The 18,216-nt window shown below is 38.9% G+C and overlaps 1 long non-coding RNA gene across 6 annotated transcripts in view; it reads left to right on the top strand.

The window, feature by feature from the left end:
* Positions 1 to 18,216, top strand: part of LOC110837718 (uncharacterized) — a 325,396-nt gene that overhangs the window by 246,150 nt on the left and 61,030 nt on the right. For all 6 annotated transcript variants that reach the window (XR_015534311.1, XR_015534315.1, XR_015534312.1 and 3 more), the window contains one exon: positions 3,720 to 3,922. This is a non-coding gene — a long non-coding RNA (uncharacterized LOC110837718). The remainder of the gene's footprint in view (positions 1 to 3,719; positions 3,923 to 18,216) is intronic.

Here is an 18,216-nt window from a genome sequence, read left to right as displayed (position 1 = left end):
ATTTAATTCCAGAGGGAGTCATTCCTAATTTTAAAACACGAATCAAGTGTTCGATAGGATATCTTATCGGTCTCATATTCGAACCCATTGTACTCAAAAGAGTAGCCATAATGCTTGCTTTGAACTGGAATTTCATGTAATTCCGAGACAGGTTATGTTTATTTGATGAAAGAATCTCGGGCCACAAGCCGCGTCAGATGGCTGAATGGTGCATGAAACATTTCTTCTGCCAACGTTTCGAGAGCCATCTCTGTTCTCATCCTCAGGGTAACTGCGAAACGAAACTGGTGTTTATTTGTTTGAAGGAAAGAAATATAAAACGAAATTTTATTTGTTATTTGGAGACTATAAATCTGTGGATTGAATTTTATTTAAATTAGTCTCGGCCATAATAGTTTGCACCTTAATATGTACAAGAATAGTTGTAACTTAGCCGCGTCTGCGTGTGGAGTCAGTTTGCATTGCAATTTTAAAATTCGCACTGACGTTTCGCCAGTAAGTTAAGGTAGAATCCACTGTCAGCATAATAATATAAAATCAGTTTTTGATATTGTGATAAAAAATCAAATAGTACACATATGTAGAAAATTCCATTTCATTTCAGAGTCCGTACGAAGTATAGAAGTGTTTTATAATTTCCTCGAGTTTGAAAAGTGGAGACGAGAGGTGGAATATTTGCGTTTGTCTGTTTGTTTCTCTCACTTGTCTCCGCTCCTTTCTTTTATGCACAATTTATTAAATATACTTGGAATATATAATTCTTTCTCCATAGAGACAATTGAAACTGTCAACTGAAGTTTCAGTTCCACTTGTAGGTGAGGAAATTCTTTTCTTTTAACAGCCAATGTATCATTTGCTCATTTAGTCTCCTGAATTCTGTTACCTGAAAATTATTCTATTTATTCTTTCCATAAGCCGAAAAGTGTCCAAAGTTTTCTTGTTGGGTTTGAAACTTTACGACGGTTATGAAATTGAATTTCTGCGGGAATTTTTGTGTGTACCTGAAATGAGAAATCATAAATATTATGTAAAATTCGTTGACAGCTGAATAAAATTCTTTATAGAACTGAATAGCAAGTGGACTTCTGCATGAATCTTTCCTTCCTTTCCTGTAATGTAAGAGGAATATTGCAGATTATGCTTTTACCGACTGAGGCGAAAGGAGTTGGTTGAGGAACGGACTCGTGTCCTTTCCTTTTATTTAACCGTGGAGAAAGAAGCAGTTTGTTTATCCGAAATGTTGGTATCCGTCTCCAAGTCCATAAAACATTACAACCCACGATTGTATTCAATTTCATAATGAGGAGATTCATAATTTGTACTCTTTACCAAATGTTGTTGGGACTATCAGTCGAAAAGTGTGGGGTTGATGGAGGAGGAAACACGTGCAGAATTTTGGTTGAAAACCTGAAGGAAGAGACCATTCGGACGACCTAGGCGTAGATGGAAGGACAAAATTAAATTCTAAATTAAAGAAATTAATTGGAAGTGTCTGAACTGGATTGATGTGGGCTCGGGACAGGGACCGGTGGCGGTCTCTTGTGGACACGGCAGTGAACCTTGTGGTCTCATAATCGAAAACGGAAGTTCTTGACTGACTGGGCGACTGTCAGTTTCTCAAGAAGACTATGTCCCATGGAGATTATTTGCCATGTTTCTAAATGGAAGGGAGGCTTTGAAATATACTGGATCGAAATGTATTTCGTCAGATTTCGTAGAGTGGTATAGCGTAGTCGTAACTGAATAAGAACCACCTGTCTTGCGTTCCGCTCTCCGTTACAGTAATTTGAATTTAATTCCACAGTTATTTGAGGTCTGATAACCCATCGACATGGTTTTTGGTGTGACCACGGCGTTTATCGGGAAGTTCTCACTTTTCAGGTATATCTGCTCACGTGTAATTATCGACCTTATCCCCCCCAAATGGTGCATTCAGCCACTAGGTCACAGACCTTACGGCTACAGGGTGTTTAGGAAGACGCAACACCTACGGAACAGAGTCCTTCGAAAACTGAAATCTGAGGTTTTCACGGCGGTGGGGTTGACGATGTTCTTTTGGGTCAAAACAGAAACCAACGATTCGAAGAAACATACTGTTTCCATTTTCAGTGTTGAAATAAATCAGCCATGAAGTTGGAGACGTGGGTATGTACCTCCGGATCTACACGGAGTAAAACCTCAGAAAAGCATCGTGAAACTGATAGTTGCTCAGCTGTTAGCAGTGATTGGGTTTTGAGACTATTACCTGTTCTGTATTTTGCGACAAAGTGTATCGATTCTTAGAAAATTCACAGCTGTTTTGTCGGTCCGTGAATAAAAAAAAATTGACTATCGCTGATCTGGCCTTAGTAACGTAAAGTGAATGCGTTATGAACCCCCGTATGTTCTGATGTTACAGTATATACGTCGGAAGTTGATAGCGTGTACAGTCTTTTATTAAGATCTTTCATGCAGAGACGTTGGAGAAGGTCGTGCAACAGATAGAGTCTGGCAGATGAAATCGGAGGATTATCTGGAAGGCGGTGTGTGTGAAATGAGGCTCTATACATCTAGCGGGTCTATTTGATGAGTTCTTTTACATTGCGAATTAGAATTGACACAATCTCCTGTAGAGGGATTAGTTTAAGAATAATTTAATCCCAAATCCTGAGAACGTGTTTCCAGTGGGAGGAACAGAGAAACAGTTTGACGGAGATCAAGCTTTCAAGATTTTTTTTAAAAGAAAGGGGAGCATCATACATCCCATTTAAGGAAGTAATGGTTCAATTGTTCTTCTGTTAAGGAAACCAAGTGTCCACATTTTATTTCCTATTTTTTTGTTAATCGAAGTCATAATTCAAATGGAATTCAACAGAAACAGCTCTGTTGTTGGTCTTACCCTGACTCCGTAACAATATAAAGCATTATTAAGTTTAAGGTTTACATGCGTCATGTTTGTGTTTTTTGATTAAAATATATAATAAAATTCAGGTCAATACACAAAACAATACTTTATTTAGATGTTAAAATTTAAAATTTAAATGTTAAAATTTAAAATTTTAAATTTGCGCTATTCATCACTATAAGGATGTTACATTTGAGCGCTTTCGTTCACTTCACAACATCGCAACACCTGAAGATGATGTATTACATCGAAACATGTTGTGAAGTGAACGAAAGCGCTCAAATGCAACATCCTTATAGTGATGAATAGCGCAAATTTAAAATTTAAAATTTTAACATTTAAATTTTAAATTTTAACATCTAAATAAAGTATTGTTTTGTGTATTGACCTGAATTTTATTATATATTTTAATATAAAGCATATTGGACACCTGACCAGACACGAAGGAGTACCGTAAATTTGCAAAGACTGTCGATATTAGCCTTGTGGATTATAACATCATGCGGTTTTATATATATACCAACGTTTCGGAGACACATACTGCCTCCATCTTCAGGGCGGAATATGGAAACAGTATAATTCTCATTAATAATTCTATTATGCAACTCTGTATAGTTTGAGCTACCCACAGCCATGGATAAATATACTATTCTGTTCAAAATTAGGGATAATTGAACAGCAGGTCTGAGTTAAACACTGTTTTTCTGAGCACCCTGCGTGACTTATTGAACTCGTTCTCGGGGTGAGCATTTTGTCCCTTGAATGTTTTTATGTACGCAAGAACAATGCCAAAGCTTGGGCGTGGGTAGATTGATAATGTCTTATTGTTCTCCAGGTTTAGGAAGTGCCAGCCAAATTGCAGGTGCGGGAGAAGATGTGGCAATTATCTCAAAACACGCCTACATACACGTTTCCTGCCACAGCACCGAATCTATCTCTCCATGAAGCAGAGACCATCCTGAGAAGCTAGTAGTCACCTAGCTGGTTTTGTGGAATCTGAAGTTTTATCAACCGCCAAAGGATTCTGCCTTAAAGCACGTGAGTCCTGAAATCCTGTTTATTTAATATTTATTTTAACGTTGTACTTCTATAAAAACCTTTTTTTCTCGTAAATAGACTCTTTCTTTCAGGTTTTGCGAACAAAGTTTTCCACGCATGTGCCTTGCCCATTTAGTTCGTGAATTGGAAGTAATTGCCGCTATTAATTTGTGAAAAATTCCCAAATGCTTGTGAGACTGATAACCCTCGTTTGTGTGCTGTTATCAGAAACGTCTTTATCAAATTTTAATTAACATGAACCGATATGTTTAAAGTGGCCGTTAAGTATAATATTTTTTTTCTTTCTTTTTTAAATTTTATTGGAGTGAATTTTCAAGTGACCCTTATATGATGCGTTGAAACTCACAGTTCATTAATTTTTTTAATGGTTACGGAGTTATTGCATACGGGTTTAATTGTGTCCGTGTCCCAGCTCAAAGTAATAAGTTCGATCGGCTTAATATGTACGCGGTCTGGTGTTAAATGAAACGTCCACCAGGTTTTTCCGCTCTTCAGATGTTACACGAACAGTACAGAATCATGGAAACTCAAAATCATTATCAGGTTTTTTTTCGAGTGTTTTTATTAATTGATTTTACTGCCTCAGTCAAGTATTAGACAAGCTTAGATCTTTGAGAATGGGTGGTGATTGTGTTTGATGCTGGTGATAGAGCCCATAAGTGGGTCTCAAAAGGTCAAGATCGTTGTACGCGTTTTATGTACCACCGATAACATTCCTGAAATAATTCAGTAAACGTTTAGTACAAGCGCGTTAGATCCGTTGTCGTGTATAGTAGTTTTCGTCTGCTCTTAGCATTCTGTGAGTAAAAAATGTACTTATTTTTTCATCATTCTTGATTCTGTCTCGTTCCTTAAGCGGAAAACTTTCAACCAGTTGAGAGATGTTAATAAATCAGTGGTCAGGGTCACGTGACACCCAAATAATGTTCCCTACCTTTGGCGCGTGTACGAACAGAGACTTTTGAATCATTCTGTAGGAAAATGGGGTCTGAGGCGTGGGCCTTGTGCTGCTTGGTCGCTGGAACCGTGGGTTCGAATCCCACTCAAGCCATGGATGTCTGTCCTGTGTACAGGTAGAGGCCTTGCAACGGGCCGATCCCTCGTCCAAGGAGTCATACCGAATGTCTATAGATCGAGCCAACGAAAAGTTGGGACCCGCAGTGCTCAGGAACTTGAAGAACGGGTCGTTCCCAGTATCCCCAGTATCTGTAGGAAAATAATAACCATCTGTGAGGTTCTGAAATGAGAAAAAGGGATGAAATACTAGCGATATATCTTCAGTTATCCCTCTCTAGGTGGACATTTTGAGATTGAACCTGGGTAAAGTATTATTTTTAAACTCCTCCTTCAACCGTTTTTTAAAAGAGAGAGCTTGATCTCCGTCAAACTGTTTCTTGTTTTTCTCGTAATTAAAGGGTAAAAAAAACGAATGGAAGTAAATGGAATCTGTGCCACCAGATGGATGGATGGGGAGGAGGGGTTTTGCCGGACGTAGTATGTACAAGGAAGGAGAGCGAGAGTTAGAGTTTCTAAGCAGTTTGCACGTCGCAGGAATATGTTCCATGCTACGTGCTATTACAATCCAATAAGCTACAGGCCATTAAACCTGAAGAGGCATTACTTCAGCCTTCGCCGTACTGGTTGGCTGGCTGAATCTTTGGAATCCAGCGTTGCCTCTCCACGGGTATTCCAGGAAGAACACGGAAGTTGAGAAAGAAACGGGTTGAAGAGGAGGGGAAGGGGGGAAAGTGGGAAAGGAAAATATACAGCTTGGCGCAGGTTTTGGACGACTTTCAAATTTTTGCACCTCTTACACTAGAGCAGCGATTTAATGATTTCTTCTCGCCCCGCCCTCGTATTAATTAGAAAGCCCCAGCTCGGCCAAAATATTGTAGCAGATTAGTCAGCTTATAATTTGAACACGAAACGTCGAAGGGTACAGTCGTAAACCTGTTGCGATGAGAGTACTTATACCAGCATGACAACCGTGGTGTCTGGAGACAGGCGATTCACTGGAAAACGAAGCAACTTACAATGACTGTCAGCAAATACTGTTTCGAAGAATCATTATTTCGCGGCGCGATTATAATATGTCGGTCACTACTTTTGGATTCTTTGAATGAATGACCGTCACAGGAAAGTTAGGAAAGAACTACTACCCTTGTGAGTAAAATAATTCATGTCTCAAAATTAACATCAATGTGAATTCCTAATCACATTTTGGGGCTGGCCTCTCTGATGTCAGTGACTTAATGTGCTCTTGTGTTTACGTGAAAAAATGAACCATTTGTTACAGAATATTATTCTTTTACTTCAAAAATTACTCTATGAACACTTTAGAAGCTTTGCTGGAAATTCAGTTTATATTTTTGTCGACATTTAACTTGCTGCAGATAATTAAACGTTTTGAAAACGACTTATTCTCTGCTTATAAGCATTTATGCCTTACGAAATCAAATTTATGCAGGAATATATAGCAACGCACATTTGTTGTTAACCACGATAAAACTCAGAAATAGAAGTTTTCACGGTATTTAAGAATCGTATACTTACTGGATCATCGACCTGTATAAAGAGGAAAGAGGAATTTTTTTACTGGCATTTGATCGTCAATATAGGTTCTATTTAAAGTCTTAGAAAAATACGAATTTAAATTTATCTTACATATTTGGGGACCTGTATGTAGGAACCGCACTAAGAAAATCAATCCAAAGTAACGCTAAAGTAGGAGCAAAATAAATAATGTTTATACACGTAAAAATTTAGAATTGAAGTCTGGAATAACGATATTAAAAATCTGATCCATTCAGAGAATTATTTTATAGCAAACAGCACTTACTCAATGCACATAAAAATTCATCGAAATATAAAACAGATAAATTGTAAAACGATAAGTCAGGCAATGCACGTTAAAAACTAAACATCAGCATGAATCAACAGTCAGAACAGGATTATCTTCATTGATTGCCTTACTCAGACGGCACTGCTTTGTGCAAAACGGAACTAAATCACTTTTAGAGCCACTCGAATTGATTTTGTAACATACGCTCCCTTTGTGGAACAAATGCAGTTGTTTCACTGATTTTTGCTTCTTTGGGACGATTTTGGAGATACATTCCCCGAAACATTTTTTCAGCTATCGAACTTTTTACACCAGTCAACTAATTAACAAATTAATTCACAGACTAATTAGTTTTTCCTGTTTTATATTCATCTATTCTTCTTCTCTACACTGACAGGCTTACATCCATTCTTGATAATAAATGAAATACATGCGCCAATTTTTTTATTCTAAAATGAATATGTACGTAATTATGCCAGAAACGAAAATTACGCTTAAATCTGTGTTAGTTAAATGAAGGTGTAATTAACATTACTGCATGTATACTTAAGCACATGTTTGCTTTAATTGTACGTGATGAGGTCCGCGTGTCGAAAATAAGGACTTGTCACTTGCCGAGAGAAGTTTAATTAATTATTTCTCTTTCAAAAAAGAGTCAGAAATTGGCTATGCAAGGAAAAGTATGATGTTTCTAGAGACAGAACAAAGTTTTGTTAACAAAACTTTTATGTTTTCATTGTTTTTGTGTTTCTGATCTCGTCTTACTGCTGTCAGTTAACATGGCTTCTGAGAGGAGCGTAGTTTGAACTAAAGTTTAAAAAGATTGTCCTAGATCAGTATTTTCGAAACTTTTTCTACGTGAAAACATTTGGTCTCAAAATTACTGGCTAAAACCGCAAACTAAGTTCAAGGACGAAGATGCTGAAAGGGAATTGTTGATAAAGTATGTCTTCTGGGTTGTTGCGCCTTGTGGTCTGGTATAAATTTACCAACGTATCAGAGGTCCTTGCTGCTTCCATCGTCAGGGCGATTGTCCTGATGATGGAGGTAACAAGGACCTCTGAAATTTTAACGGCGGTGAAAATATGGACCATTGATTTTTGTGTTGTGACCCCGAGTAGTCTGTAGGTGGTCACCAACTTTTTAGAATAACGTATCGCCTCCATCATCAGAGTAGAAGCGAGTCGTACATATTGTAACACCGTGTAGTCTTGTAAGCTAATTTATTGACAAAGCTGTGGAGAAACCACGGCCTTCATTTTCAAGGTAGAATTGCATATTCTAGGTTGTGATACCGTGTACACTTTGTAGACTAATGAATGGTTGAAATGTCGCAGAAAGGTATTGCCTCTATTTTGGACATTCTGTTGTCTTATAGATGGTTACATACAATTAAAATATTTTATAACCACGTGCGAGAACATACGATGTCATGACTTTACATTCCACAATCTGAAATAGCTGTCTCTGCTGTGAAAACCTCAAATCTTACAGCTGTTTTTATACCCTCAACTAAATCAAAGGAACTTTAGTTCGATTTTAACATTTCAGAGTTAGAACACTTTTTCACACACCGTTTTAACACACGCCACCATGATTGCTATCAATTTGTCTATCCCTCTACCAATCCGGGGTTTAAATAATTCCAGAATATTACGTCAATTCCGTGCCAGATTTTGTACATCAGCGTTTTTATGTGATGAGTTAAAGATAGCGTGTGGATTCCAGATGGCTCTACGAACGGCGTTGTCCTTGTTTCATTTAATATTCAGTTGTGAATAACGCTGATAACATTTACGATTTGTGATTTGGTAGAGGTATGTAGAGTGTACAGAGTTTTTCTCCGTGTTGGAATGTAATTAAAATAAATGTATTAAAGTTACACGTGCTGTAATCATAATTTAGATGTTTGTAGTGAAAAATTTTATTTGGAGTGAAACTTTAACACAGCAAATGATAAGAACATACATTTTAAATTGCATTTTACGCTGTACTATTAAAAGAGCAGCGAAATGAACTATCAATATAGATACAATTTTGGCAGCTTGCTCATAAACCTGTACGTATCTTGAATTCAATTTCAAATACATGGACTCTTAACCGAAAATAATCTCGTGTAACAAATCATTAATTTCTTGTTCTTATCTTAAAGTTTTCGCGACTGAAGTTCGATGCGTAATGTTGGTTTTCGGGGATGAGCCGCGTTGAATGTTAATAGTTATCCAACGTTTCGACAAAAAATGTTTGTTGACATCTTCACTGGGCTTTGAAGGGTTAAATACAATCTTTAAATATTATTTCTATAAGTTAATTTTGTTATAATACATTTCTTGTACGGCAGGGATCTGCCCATGCCATAGAAAATTCTGATATAGAACATCAACTGACGCAGTTTAATTAACTGTTATCTTATTACCTGGGGGAAGATTAAATATGGGCATGCATAAGAAGATTATGTAATTACCGTTCATTCTTAGGAACCAAGTAACAATAGTTAATATGACAGGATATGCAAATTTAGATCGGTGTTTCGGTGGAAGGGTTTAAAATTTGAATCTTATAACCGATTAAGATGCTCATTGGATTAGTGTGAACAGACAGGAGCTAGTAGGTAGGAGACTTGTTCCAGGATTTGATTTAACCGCCGCGCGATTCCAAGTGTCTCTTGTTACATGAAGGCAGTGTGATGATATCGTGATGTTTCTTCCCAAATCCCCCATGTTCCTCGAATGGACGGAAATACCCCCACGATCGTGTTGTCATGTATAGGCGAACAGATAACCGGTCGTTTTAACACGATACAGTGGCGTTATTCCTCGCAGAATGCTTAGTTCCCTCAGTGAAGCATGTAGCTTACTCTCCGAATCTCTCTGAACACAATTAAGTCCCATATTTTCGCGTTTATCTTTAGTTACACAGGCAAATGTTGATGTAAGCAACTGAACAGTTAAATACGTTCATGTTTATCCCAGATAATAGATTTTTATTTACCCATGTTTTTACATAACTGCGGTTTGAATTCGGTGTTATATGAGGAGAGTCATTATCCTATCCGCGGTCACATTTTAAAGTCTATTATCTGAGTCGAACCTTCTCCGGGCTTATCGGGTAATGTCTTTAAGCATCAACAAATTTTGGTGCCATTTTAACATCAGAATGGTGACTGATATAGTTTTTGATATACGCGGAGATTTGCAGGAACGCAAACCCGTGTATAATAAGATTCGTACGTAATGACAATCAAGTTAAAATGGCAGTAAAGCTATTAGTAACTTATAATTCGTTAATTATACACTGATTATGAATTGCAATGCGATGTGTAATTTTTTTTTATTTTGTACCAATGTGAAAACTAGTGCCACGGTGGTCTAGCGGTTAGAACGCTGGCCTTGTAATCCTGGGGTCTCGGGTTCGATTCCCGGCGGTGCCCGAATTTATAACTTGTGTTGGGCAAGGCCGTGGTCTAGGCAACACGGGAGTTTTCTTCCGTGGCATCCCAACAATTACTCCATTCACACACAGAAGAAGGCAATGGCAAACCACTTCTGGATCATCTGCCAAGAACGTATATGAACAGGTCCCAGTCCGAGAAAAGGATGGAAGGATTCTGTTCATATGGACCTGTCGTCAGACAGAACACTACAAATAAAAAAGTGAACACTAATGCCCTGTCCACATCCCGCGAACATTCTTCAACATTTCATTAGGATTTTCATCAGACTTTCAACACGTCAGTACGCCACTGGTAGATATACGACATGCAAAGTTTCATTTACCTTCTGATAGAAGTCCTGCCTCCTTCGTTATTGTTTTAATTTGATTCATACCGTGTACTAGTCAGTTCGCACTCGTTGGCAGGAATATGTGTGTTCGTGTACGGGAGGGGGTAACGGAATGGAATGACGTCGCAGGCTGTCCGTTGGCGCTGCTGGTCGTGACGCAGAAACCGAGGAGGAGGCAAGGAAGGAAGGAAGGAAGGAGATAGAGGCAGACGGAACTTGATTACACCCCGACATTCATTGTGCACTAATCCCATTATCCATGATTTTATTCCTTCTATTTTCTTCCAGTGACATCTTTTAACCTGGTTTGTAATTAAGAAAGTTGAATTCTTTTTTTAAGCCTTCAGCCTTTTGTAATGTCTTCATTTCCATCCGTTCGTCCTTCTCTGTGAATTTTGAACTTCATAACTTACGGATTGTTTCCACTTTAACTCTTAATTAAGTCATCAACTCGAATTTTAACTTACTATTCCATAAAATGATCTTCTTTGTGTCTAATGTTGTAATGACCGAAAATCACAGTCAGGTAGTTACCACAAAGGTTTCGTGATCTTCAGGTCCCCGGTTCAAATCTCGTGTTCTTCAGGCCGGATATCCTCACTCACGTTCGTGTTTTACTCAGTCTCTCCAGACAAATGAAGGAATAAGGCAGTTCAGTTCCGAGGTTTTATGCCCTGCGGGACGAGGTGTGAGGAGAGAGGAGATAAAATGAGGAGGTCACCGTATATAGTACCTTAAAGTAGGCCACAACCACTTCCTCCCACATCCTTCCCAATTCATTATTTGTTAATTACCGTATCATTTGCCGCCGAAATATCTCTTTTACTAACAACGTCGTTTAATTAGGATTCGAGGTTTTCACGGTGGTGAGTCCGAAGATGGCTGTCTTCTGAGTTGTAGCGCCATGTAGTCTGGTAGAAGCTTGCCAACGTTTCAGAGGTCCTAGATGCCTCCATCATCAGGGCGACGAGTGAAATCATGTCGCCACAACCCAGAATACAGTCGTCGACGTCGTTTAAAACGCCAGTGTATTAAGTTCAGATAACATTAATTTCAGTGTATTTATAACGTAGATAGAATAAATAACTTCCACCAAGATAGTTTAATTGGAGATCAATGGTAAATTTGTGTGTTCTGCACGTGTCATTTTAAGAAGTGAAGTTTTTTTACAAATCATATCGAATGTAAGTTAACTCAATTAAATGATGACGAGCTAATTAGAAGTGTGGTGTGAGGCCATTCAAGTCAACAGATGAGTTTTTTAAACCTTTTTTAAGGCCGAATGGTGTTTAGGTTTATATTAGATTAGGTTTTATTTGGCACAGTTGGGATCGAAGTACGTACTTCTCGAATGCTACACTAGGACTATAATCACGGAGGCTGTGTTACTACGCTAGTGCTCAGAAGGTCCCTGATTTGATCCTAGTTGTCGCTACTAATATTATTACAAAAATTAATAATAATTAATATCGCTATAATGACAGCGAGTACAGCTAAGCTCACAAAAGTCGAAATGTTCATGATATTTCAAAAAATAGACAGTGTCTATCATAATAACCCATGTAACGTGTCGAACATGGTCACATACTTTTACAGGCTATTGAATCATTTATGTATCTTACAGAGTGTAATTAATTTAACATTTTGGTAATGATCTGGACATTTGTCGTGTCTGAATTATTAAACACAGTCGTTCCTACTACAGCACACACAATAATTTAAGTGCGTTGGTTCCGCTCGCTACCAAGGTTGGGATACGTTTACCAGACGAGATACGAATTTCGTACAGGGCTCTCTTATAAAACGGAACACAAACACGTGTATTTCAATTCATATGCCAAATTGACATACTTCCATGTCAGCGTAAGAACTTTTATTTTATGTTTTCTTGCGTTCCGTCACGTTTTCATTGTTCTGCCTTCGCCTTCGTTATGCCTTCTCTCCGCGCTCCGCATGTCTGAAGTAACTTCTCTACCTGAACAGTACGGAAACAGGGGTGAGAATTCTTGCCATCAGCGAGAATCTTCCTGACATGAGCAACGGAAGATTAATATCGCGCTTCAACTTCTGTGTTTTTACGCAGAATTTATCCAGAAAGGTTGTTTTACAGTCAGAAACAGGATTTAGCAAGTAGGCTTGCTGCTCCAAATTTACTGACCAAGCAGTCGCGGACGGTCGAAAAGTGGTGGTACTGTCTGGAGCTGGGGTCACTGGCTGCCTGTTTTAAATGTGGCACATATTGCAAATGGAATCCAGTGGACAACTGACGGACAAGTTAGGCTCAATACCGTATGATATAAAGATCATTAGAGCCTCTAAGCATAACTTCTGATGAATGCGGTTTACAGAATAGACTTCACTGCAAATTATTATTATTATTTGTAGTGTTCTGTCTGACGACAGGTCCATATGAACAGGATCCTTCCATCCTTTTCTCGGACTGGGACCTGTTCATATACGTTCTTGGCAGATGATCCAGAAGTGGTTTGCCATTGCCTCCTTCTGTGTGTGAATGGAGTAATTGTTGGGATGCCACGGAGAAACCGGGGGATGTGTTTGTCTCGTCTAAGGAACAAGTAACATGTTACAAAATAAAATTTTAGAACAAATATTATAATTTAATTTTATACGGTAGGTAAAATTTGAATTTTACAAAAAAAATATTGCGTTATACTGAGAAATTTCGGCAAGCAAATAATAATAACAGGTAGGAAATTAGTAATTCGAATCGGTGTCAGGTATTATGTTCTCAGAGTGTGAAATATGTTCTTTATTACAACGTCGTGTGAAGCTGTTGGTAGATAACCAACGTTTTGGAGGAACATTCTGCCTCCATCTTCGGGACTTAGCCCTGCATAAGACAGTATGTCTTTCCGAAACGTTGGTAGGACTGCTCACCTACAAGTCACCAAGGCGTTTTTTTTTCCAGAAGACCAACATTGACAGGGTGAGGGGAAGCGATTTTTTTGAAAACTTGACTTTTAGGGAACTGTTTCACGAACATTTAGGCTACTTTCCGAGTTCCTTGTCTGGATCAGGTTGGAAAGAACTGGTGTAAGCCTCACAGGATTTGACGTCTTGAGGGAGCTGTAACGACCACTGGCATCTTAAGCCGAATCTGAGCTTTTAAACTTCAGTAGTTATCATGAGCCATTCGATTTGGGTTTCATCATACCCCTGGATAAGGGTGAGCAGAATAGAAGAGCGCAGGACAGAGATGAAGAAAGATTCATGAAGGCTTCTCCCATCCTCTTCCACTTCGCTCTCCTCCCTTTCGCAAGTAAATTATCCGCTTTCTGACTACGTCGCGTATAGCAAAGCTCTATTCATTGCTGAAACGAGAGACGGTTCTCCTTGGTTGGATGTTGTTGGTGGGTAGAGGGGGTCCAAGTTGACTGACTTCCCAAGCAGAATGTGTGACTGAGTGGGGCCAAGTTCTCTCCAGTTAGTGCTGGTAGCTGTTGGCTTCGCCATGTGTCGCTCCCGTTCTCCACAGCGTTCTTGAAGAATGAAGGAAGTCGGGTACGAAAACTGCCTTCAATATCAGTCTCCGACGCCCTCCACTGCTCAACCCCCCCCGAGCCCCAACTACTTTCCTTACCGCCGCTCTTCATCACCAAAAACTCTATAATCCCCCGCTACTACCACCACCTCATAACAAAATTCTCCCCGTCTGACTTTCTGTTTTTGGTATAGAAGCTGGAGGGTTTAACTTTCAGCGTCTTACCCAAAAACTGAGTCTTAAGAGTGAAAGAAAGAGATAGTCAGAGAATGTTTAATCAGACTATGCAATTTTGGACTCTCGTAAACAAACTTCCAGGGGTTTGAAATGGTATTTTAGTCTTCCCACCCCAATATCAACACCGTTATGTACCTCCGTGTCACCAGTAACTCAAGCTTCCACTTTTCATTTTGACAAACCAACTTCCACCCTCCGATAACCCACTTTTCCTCCTAATTCTAGATATTCTTTTTTATGGTATTCCTTGTCGGAAGAAGGTTACAACAGAACTTAAGAAAGACTGGAAGTACGCTCCGTAATGCAGGTGAAGTTCGACTTTTGTTTTCTTAGATTAATCTGCGATATATCGAACTGGAAAGTCGATACGCTGTGGTGACAGTTTCTTCGATTTTTAGGCGAATACTGATTCTTGTGTATTTAACAATTACGTTGCAACATTGTGTTCTATTATGACAGTACTTAGGCTGATGTTTCTTCAAAACATTGTTTTCTGACCATAAAGGCTTACTAACCTATTCAGCTATCGCTTACGGCAGGTAACATATATTCTTAAGAAGGATTTGAGGTTTTTCACGGCCGTGAGTCTGAAGATGTCTGTCTTCTGGGTTGTTGCGCCTCGTAGTCTGGTAGAAGTTTATCGACGTTTAAGAGATCCTGTGAGTGAACTCATCGCCCTGATGATGGAGGAGGAAAGGACCTCTGAAATATCGATAAGCTCCTTCCAGACTACACGGCGCAACAAACCGGAATATCTATTCTTCGAGCTTGGATGCTGTTTTAATAAATTCTCTTGTGAAAAACAGTATGTTACAGGTTGTTAGGTGGGATATGAGCTAGGACCTTGTGTTAAGTGCTGCAAATTTGAGTGGAGAACGGCTCAGGACAATGAAACATGTTTCGCGGAAATGGCTGTATAAAATATTACACAGGACCTCGGGCTTGCGCGGGTACTTTGGAGCGTTGTTTTGATGAGTTTTTCACTTTAAGAGACGAACATAGATTGAAGGTGTTTAAGAGCAGGGAACTGAAAGGGGTTTGACGACTAAGATAATAGGAAGGCAGAGAAAATTTAATAATTCGTGCTCTTTACGAAATATTGTCATCATGACCATGTTAAGAATGATGGAATGAGTGGGGAATATACTTTATATGGCGAGATGAGAAGTATATTTGACAAAACGTTAAGTAAAGAGAACATTTGGTAGATCTAAGAATAGATCGGATATTAATATCCAAACGAATCCTGGATTTATCTGAAAATGTTAACCGGTGGCGTGCTCTTGTAGACACGGTAATGAACGTTCTCGGACACTGGGTTTTCGATTAAAATATCGAAGCATGAATTTCATCTACGTATTATTCAAACATTCAGTCCGACCCGCAAAGAAAACACAACTCGTCTCGGTTACAAACATAAATTTGTTACCTCTGTTTAGGGAAATAAGAGTTGTTTATTCTTAAAATCCCACGTAATCCAGTTGGCAAAATGCAGAGTTGTTTAATACTAAAGCAGGTGGTACATATGGTTACCAGTGAGGTTTAAAAGATTAATTCGAAATATTGTTCTGTGATTGTTTTATCACAAGATAAAATTAATACAAGAACATTATCCTGCCTTGGTATATATTCTAATCGGATACGTCGTATATAAAATTAATTACGATAATTGAAGTTACCCGATTTTCTAGATCTGAAATGCTTACACATAAACATGAGACAAATAAGTACAGAAGTGTAAAGTAACAGATTTTAACAACTACAAAAAATTCATATATAATATCATGTTATTGCAGGTTTGTTTATATGTAAACATTTGCAGTGAAACTTCGAAGTCAAGTTTTGTCTGCTTGATTCTTGCGAAACTTACGTGGGTAGGCTCAGCATCTTGAACTATTTCTTTCTTTTCTCTGTGTCCAACGGGAATGAATAAAACTCCCATTCGACGTCGCTGGAATTGCTTTCCACATAACCCGAGTCCATAATTCAATATGTTTTATGGTTCCAATGGAATGACTAGCAAAAGTACTTACAGTACGGATTTCTCTCTTTCTACTCCATAACGCCATTTTGTGCAAGCGGAACCCAGTTACACTGTTCAACCAAACAAATAATATTTTCCACTTGCTTTACATTGCAGAGGAAAAAAAACTTATTCGGTCTAAACAATTTATTATGGCTGTTCAGATTTCATAAAAGATCCAAAACGTATAACTTCAGTGTATTTCGTATTTTCTGGAACTTTTAAAAGCTTTATTTGCTTTCCCAAACCCAACATGAGAAACTCTTCAGTTACCGGTGATTACAGCAGATTTTAAAAGGATTTAAGATGAGCCGTGTAGTGTTATAGAAGTCGACAGACGTTTCAGAAGCCCTTACGGCCTCCGTAATCAGGGCGACGAGGCAGTAAGAACCTCTGAAACGTCTGAGGACTTCTTCAACTCTTCATTGTGCTGAAAAACTTAATCTGTTTGCTTTGGCGCCATGAGAACCTAAAATATAAATAAAACGTATTATTTTCCGGGAGGATAACAGATGATAACATATTACAAGAAGTAATTCCATTTTCAAAAATTGTTTTTCACCACACGTAAGAATAAGACGGAATATTTTTTGTTGATTTTAAAACGTGTTCGACTTTGTAATAATTCAGGAACAGAGAAATTTTCGATGGGACGTCTTCAGATGGTATTTAATCCTGCGTTTTCATCTCTGTGTCTCTTTAAATGTTGTTGAAAGTTTAATATAGTCATTAGTGTCAGCTTATCAAGTATTGTCCCTTAAATCCTTCTGCGGTATAACCTGCAGCACAAGCCCTCACAAACTTTGGATCTGCAAGATGGCACTTGCAGGCAACGTACGTACGAATGAAACACCTTTCAGCCTCCATAGCTTTTCTCAGATGCTGCAAAATTCACGAAACACAAATTTTAAAGGTCGTATTTTAGTTTCGCTGGAACAGGTGTTGATATAAAAATCTTCTCTCTGTTTTCATTATGAATTCACTATAAAAAGTGTCTTATTTAAAATTTGTAATAAAGATTCTCTGTTGTAAATTTCAAGTTGTAATATCGTTACGGTACGGCAAAGCGAAGGTTGGGGCAGGCGGTGATACTAGTCTCTCAGAAGGGAACAGTCGGCAGGTGAACACGGCGAGCCAGTGCAGTGAAGACAGACTTACGTTGCAATTGTGTTACCGGAATTTCTTAATATCGTTTGTCTGATCACTTCTGAGTTTCCTCTTGCTAGTGGACTAGCTCTATTTGGAGCTGAAGCGTAGGATTTTATGTTTTCACGACGGTGAGCCTGCCTCTATCGCCCTGATGATGGAGGCAGTACGACCTCTGGAACGTTGGTTAGCATCGACCAGACTACACAGCGCAAGAACCCAGAACACAGAAATCTTCATACTCTGATGATGGAGGCAGTGTGACCTCTGAAACGTTGGTTAACATCGACCAGACTACACAGCGCAACAACCCAGAAGACAGAAATCTTCATACTCTGATGACGGAGGCAGTACGACCTCTGAAACTTTGGTTAACATCGACAAGACTACACAGCGCAACAACCCAGAAGACAGAAATCTTCATACTCATCGCCCTGATGATGGAGGCAGTATGACCTCCGAAACGTTGGCTAACATCGACCAGACTACACAGCGCAACAACCCAGAAGACAGAAATCTTCATATTCATCGCCCTGATGATGGAGGCAGTATGACCTCTGAAACGTTGGTAAACATCGACCAGACTACACAGCGCAACAACCCAGAAGACAGAAATCTTCATATTCATCGCCCTGATGATGGAGGCAGTATGACCTCTGAAACGTTGGCTAACATCGACCAGACTACACAGCGCAACAACCCAGAAGACAGAAATCTTCATATTCATCGCCCTGATGATGG

The sequence above is a fragment of the Zootermopsis nevadensis genome, unplaced genomic scaffold (assembly GCF_977971745.1).
Source record: "Zootermopsis nevadensis isolate Lab colony 2312 unplaced genomic scaffold, Znev_1.0 Znev_ptg000001l, whole genome shotgun sequence".
Classification (NCBI taxonomy): domain Eukaryota; kingdom Metazoa; phylum Arthropoda; class Insecta; order Blattodea; family Termopsidae; genus Zootermopsis; species Zootermopsis nevadensis.
The sequence above is the reverse complement of the archived record's forward strand: the minus strand, read 5'-3'. Positions and strand labels throughout refer to the sequence as shown.